The following is a 6,727-nucleotide window of genomic DNA, read 5'->3' as shown; positions in this document are numbered from 1 at the left end:
CACTTATTGCCAAAGCTTCTACTACCGGTTTGCCATCATCAAAAAGGGGGAGTATGTGAATACAAGATCACACTCACAAAGATGTTTTTGATTCATGGCAAACTCAACAAGCATACAAGCAACAAGGTACAAGCAGAAGAACTCAAAGAAAAGCAAGCAATGGCCACTCATAACAGAGCAGGTCGACCTAGTATGCATACAGGTCGACTCAACACAAGCAAAATAAGAGGAACTCAGAAAAACAGCAGTCAGGTCGACCTACTCCCAACACAGGTCGACCTAAAATGAAGAAATTTACATATCATTCTGCTAGGTCGACCTACACAACAACTAGGTCGACCTAATCTGAGGAAAGGTCCCCAAAACGCATCTGAAGTGGATTCTGGTCGACCTACTTCTTTAACAGGTCGACCTAACTGGGAACAAATGACATCCAAAGGATATGCAACTCTGTTAGGTCGACCTAAGCACCACAAGAGGTCGACCTATCTGATCAAAAATGCCAAAATTTCTGGTTTTCTCTGCTCCAACTGATAAGCTCTCATATATATTGTCCAAGGTTCAATTATTGTAAAGAACACCAAAGACTGAAAGATACACAAAGTCTTCTCATCTTCGTTCTTCATCATCTCCAACACAATTACACATAATCATTCTTGCGTTGAGGGTTAGTGATCGAGTTCGATAACGTCCATGGAACGGAATTGAAGATTCCTAGTGGGTGAAGATTTGTGGGGTTTTTGGTGAATAAAATCCGAGGGTTTTGTCCTCCAAGATAGGTGTTTCTTGGGGGTTTTTATCAAGAGGTTTCATTGAGGATCCATCTGAGTGTGAAGATTGAAGAACAAGGGTTCAAGGCAATTCAAGACACTGCAGAAAAGGGATCAAGTGAAGCTCTTGGATCACCTTGATCTGACTCAAGATTAAGGGGGAAGAAGATTCAAAGGATCGACAAATTCGGTTTATTGTTTATCGCTTTGCTTTCTTCTTTGTATAAACTGCTTTCAACATTAATGGAAGATTTCCCAATTTCAATTTGGAATTGGGGGCAGACGTAGTCGTAGCGAGGACGATCGACGAACTGCCTGAACAAATATCGTGTTCTTGTCGCTTTTATCTTTTCATTTACGTTCTGTTCATATTTGGTCATAATTGCAAAATTGATTAACGATTCAAGTGTTAAAATTGTGAATTAAGGTTCTGCATAAACATCACAATTCACCACATCTTGAATCATCATCAATTTGAACATTATCACCAAGTGTTTGTCTTTTTGCTTATTCCATTATTACTGCATTGCAAACCAAAGTTTGTCAATTTAGAAGTTAATTGATTTTCAGCTGTGAAACGTATTGATTCGATAACATATCACTTCATCGTTAATCTCAATTATCTTGTGGTTTTGTCACATATACGACCCTTGCAATAACGGTCCGGAATAGACGCAAGTCGATTCAGAACCGCTTTCGCTTTAGTTAGAAATAATTCCGAAAAACTCTGTGAGATCTATTCACCCCCCCTCTAGATCCTCAGGCCAGCGTCTAACAATGGCCTCAGTGTAGCCAGACACCTATCCCTAGCCAAAGATCATGGGGAAGTGCTGTAATATCCAACCCTGAAATGAAAATAAAAAACACGGGGATCAAACATTATCACAACTATATAATAAACAACTTTGAAAAAAAGTAGAAGGATATAAAATTGTTACCATTAAGAGTGAACAGCTTCCAGACACAGTCCTTGCCTTCCACATGCATCCCTCTCTGAGTCTATAATAGTTGTACGCCAATGTAGCCGCTCCCCAATTATACTCACAGATCCGTGCATTATCCGATAAGTACCTCATATAAACAACATCTGTGTACGAGGAGCTAGTGTCCACAAACACCTGAGTAACATCTGAGCACACACTGTCTGTGTATATCCACTTCTACTGGGTCACCAGCAGCCTGCTGTGCCACAAGGAGCTCGACGTCATATCTCCTGGTCAAGAAGTGAAACCTCACATGCGCGTCTCGGGTCCTCTCCATCTCTTAAAGTGCATCCTCAAGATCAGCCCCGAGCTCCTCAATCAGAGCCTCCCTCGCTTCCTCATTTGTCATCCTACCATGACCAAGGAGGGTACCCCAGATGGGTATATGCAAGAGGCATGCGATGTCGTCCAAAGTGATGGTAACCTCAACATAAGGCAGATGGAATGACAACGTCTCTGGGTGCCACTTCTCAGCAAATGCCATCAGCATTCCATTATGTATGGTGGAATACCCAATCTGACAAAGGTCCTTCATCCCAAAAGTTGTGAGGACATCCTAGAACCACGGTTCCTCAGGCTGATGCAGAGTGATAATCTTCTGGTCGTGGTTGTAGAACTTTCGGGGATCCCTATCCTAAAATTTTCTAAAGAAAAAACTGTTAATAATTAACAAAGTTAGAAAAAATAAATTTTCACTAAGGACAAAAAAGTAATAAGTAATAAGTCTAAGAAATTTTACTTCTCTGTCCCAGACATGTCTGGCTGTATGATCTGCATACCTTGTCAACATGGATAAATCAAAAGGACCCCCTGGGTAGACGACAAGCGCCTCAGGCGCATCAGCCTCCTCGTGCAATGGGTCAACACTGTCAGGAGGTGGCACGGGAGATCCAACATCCCTCTTCGGAGGTGGTACAAGAGTAGAAGAAGTATCTCGGAGACGTCTGCAGGTGGAGGGCGTCTATGAGAAACCCTCACCATTATCCCGACACCTCTGGGATGAAGAAGTAGATGTGGAAGACTCCTTTGCTGGAATGGAAGTATCAGGTACCTCTGCTGGAACAGAGGTGTTAGACGCATCTGCTGGAACGGAGGATCCATCTGTCACTTGTGAGACTACCTGCATCTATACACGTCGCACAGAGGTATGTTGTGCAACCCTCCCAAGTATAAGTCAGTCTGAATGGTCGGCCATAGCGTCTGCATTGTATTACAAATAAAGTCAGATTAGATACAATTAATTAATTAAAAGAAAACGAAAAAAGTCAAATTTAACTCCGTAGGTGCAAATATGGAAGACTTCCGTAGATACATCTATGAAACTACCTAACATTTCAAAAAACTGGGGTTGTTCCGTAGGTGCATATACGGAACTACATAACGTTTCATGTGTTCCGTAGATGCACCTACGAAGCGTTCTGAAACTCCAAGGACGCAACAATGACGTCTGTCACTGTTCCAGCCACTATAAAACCCCATTTTGGTGGCTTGATCGCCCATATTACACATAAAAAAAATACCTACATTGTCTCTAAACCGTGTTTCTAAAACTAACTAACGATTTCTACACCTAAAAGTGCATTCAAACTCTATTACGAAAAATACTCTAAAATAACTCAAAAACTTACCGATTAAATTGAGTTTTGAAGTTGTTGGAATGTGTTGATTGTTGATGTTGACGTTTGCCGCCGAATTCGAGAGAAAAAAAAAGACAACTTTGGTGGATTTTGATTTTTGAAGTAGAGAGAATTTGAGAGTGTGAAGAAGAAAAGTGAAGAATGAGAGAGGAGAAGAGTCTGACGCGAATATAAGATCAAATGCTTCCGTAGATGCATTGCTGGAAGTCTTCCGTAGATGCATCTATGGAACAAATAAATTTTGAAGTACTTCCGGAGATATATCTACGGAAGCAGGGGACATTTTTGACAACGCGCATGGTGCATAAGAAGTTCTAGGAGTGGATTAAGAGTTTCTCAAAATAAAAAATATTTTTTTAAAAAAATATTTTTTTCTAAAAAATGTAGTTTTCTAGAAAATAAGAAAATTTACAATTTTCTAAAAAATAAGTAAGAAAATTATAATTAGATGTGGTTAATGCAGTTTATGAACATTTTTTTAATAGCGTGGAAGGTGAAGTCAAATTCAATAATATTAGATGTGAGTGAGTGTATGGATATTAAACCAACAATATTGATTATAAGTGGGTCTATTGAGACAAAAAATTCAATCTCATATTGATTAAATATAGGGGTTTTCTTAACCCGGTTATGCTTTTCTAACGAACCATGCAAATTTTTAAAATTTTTCTTAAAAATTGAAAATGCATTTTTAAGACGCACCTATATACATACAACTTTTTTTTATTTTGAGATACACCTTATTTTACAACTTAATTTATTCTGGAAATACATTTCCGAAAACATCCGAAAATGCATTTTTGGTTTCTAGTATTATATATTTAGCAAATATTTTTTAAGCATTGCTTCTTGTTCTTTTGCATATTAACTACTTAGCATCTCAATTTAATTATGTTGTTAGAGCTGTCAAAACAGGCGCAATGCCCAATAATTTACGCGGGTCGAATTTCAAAATACCTTAAAAAATACGACCCTATTTTTTTTGTCTAGCCCGTCAAATCTATGTTTTTCATGGGCCGGACCGGGCCAAGCGGATTTTTGGCTGGTCCATTAAAAAAATGGTCAATTTTGTGGGAAATTGAGAGAAGATATGATTGCATAAATGTGTTTTCAAGTGATAAAGAAAATTTAAAGAGGATGAAGATATATTTTCAAGACGATGTGATCAAGGAAATGGTTGAGATGAAGAAAAAGTTTGATAAGTATTTGTGATAATATTAAGTTACTTTATACTTTTGCAGAGATGTTTTTACGGTATATATATATATATATATATATATATATATATATATATATATATATATATATATATATATATATATATATAAATGAATGTTGATTTGATAAATATTTTAAACATCATTTAACTAAGTTTATGACGACTCTCTATTTATGTTATTAGCTTTTATCAACTACATCCCTTTTATAAAATTAAAACTATAATATTGAAATACAGGTTGGGCTGACCCATTGGGCTGCACGGACTTTTGAAAAACGGGCTTGACTCATTTTTTATAACCCATTAAGCAATCAGGCCGGGTCGAGTTAGTCCATTTAAACATCTTGACCCACCGGGCCAAAGCGGGTTGGGTCGGACATGCCCATTTGACAACTCTATATATTGCGACCAAGACCCTGAAAGATAAAAACAATTTTATATTAACTACTTAGCATCTCAATGGTTTAAAGGAGGGACAGTTAACTACTACAAATATTCTGTTTTCCTGCGGATTTTAGCTAAAAATCCGCAGGAAGTTTCAAGTTCCCAACTAAAATCTTCGTGAGTAATATTTTTGGTAGGAAGATCCGCAGGTAAGTACCCAGGAAATCCATAGAAAATAATCCGCAGGTAAGTACCCAGGAAATCCGTAGAAAATAATTCGCAGGTAAATCTGCAGCAAAGTTGAATCCGTAGGTAAATCCGCAAGAAACTTTAAACCTATAAAATAAATAGTTTTTTATTTTTGAAACATTTTAAATTATATACTAAAATAACCGTAATAAAAATAAAAATATAATTTAAAATGCTTTGAATTTAAATAAGACAAATCAAATTATAAAAGTTGCTACAAAAGTAGTAACAAATACTTACATAATCACATTATTAAAAATGATTCAAACAACCAAGCTATTGGTAATCATTTGTCCACCCAAGTTAAAATGATAAAACCATCCAAATTACAACCAACTTAACAAGAAAAACAGTACAAATCAGAATTCAGTACTAAGGGCTTCTTCATCTAGTTCATCTACGCCATCTTCATTTGTTTGATAACTTTCATTAGAGGGTTGGAATTTGAATCCGTCTGAATCCTCATCGAAATCATGTATTTTCTTCAATTTTCATCAAAGGCGACGCCCCTATCTTTCAAACTTGAAATGTCGCCATCCTATTTGAGATCTGTCTGGTCCTCACTTTTCAAAATAGATACAACATTTTATGTCATAGATAGAATCATATTCCTACTCTTCAAAGACTTTTGACTCAGAAAACAGGAGCATGTGTGAAACCTAAATAGTTCATGTCCAAGAAATTCATTACTAATAATAACAAGTTGCAAGTCAGAATATTCGTACACATTGCAGACTTTTGAACAATTCACATACATACATTATGCAGTTTCAATTCATCACCATCTAACACAAACCTGTACAAAATACATACAAATGCAAACAGTCCATATATCATCAAATTGAAACAATAGCATACCCACAAAACCAAATGTAGTTCATGATCCAAACACAGAACAATTAATTCGCAAACTAGTCTGCATAGTAAATAACTAGCATCACTATCACAAACAGATCCAAGACATGCTCATACGATTCAATCACATATCAATACCAAAAACATTGAAAGGCATTTACGAACATGTGCTATGTCAGAACCACCCTATAGCTTGTAACGGTCTTAGGTAACTTTCGTAATATTCTGGCAGTTATTCACCGAAAAATGATGTTCATAATGGATTCCTGTCATATAACCAAAACACCCAAAGCTCATGTAACATACACCAAAGCAAGATTCAACCAAAGTCATCCATATGTAAGACTAATTAATAAGAAATAGACGGAATAACTTATCTTTTAACACAACTTCAGTATCAGTGGTAATTAGGGATTCGAACTGTCGAGAACCAAGTCCGTTCAGCCGACATCTTGACGAGATTTGAACGACATTTGTTGTCATATACCGCCCCGGATTGAGCCACCTTAATTACTAATTTAAGCTCACTAAAAATAATAACCCATATTACATTCGAAAAAATATGTTGTTATTTGTCGAGACTTTAGAATTTTTAATATAAATGTACACTCAGTATGAATATAGTTGAAA

This window comes from Vicia villosa, linkage group LG3 (assembly GCF_029867415.1).
Source record: "Vicia villosa cultivar HV-30 ecotype Madison, WI linkage group LG3, Vvil1.0, whole genome shotgun sequence".
NCBI classification, from domain to species: Eukaryota; Viridiplantae; Streptophyta; class Magnoliopsida; order Fabales; family Fabaceae; genus Vicia; species Vicia villosa.
This window is presented reverse-complemented; position numbering follows the sequence as displayed.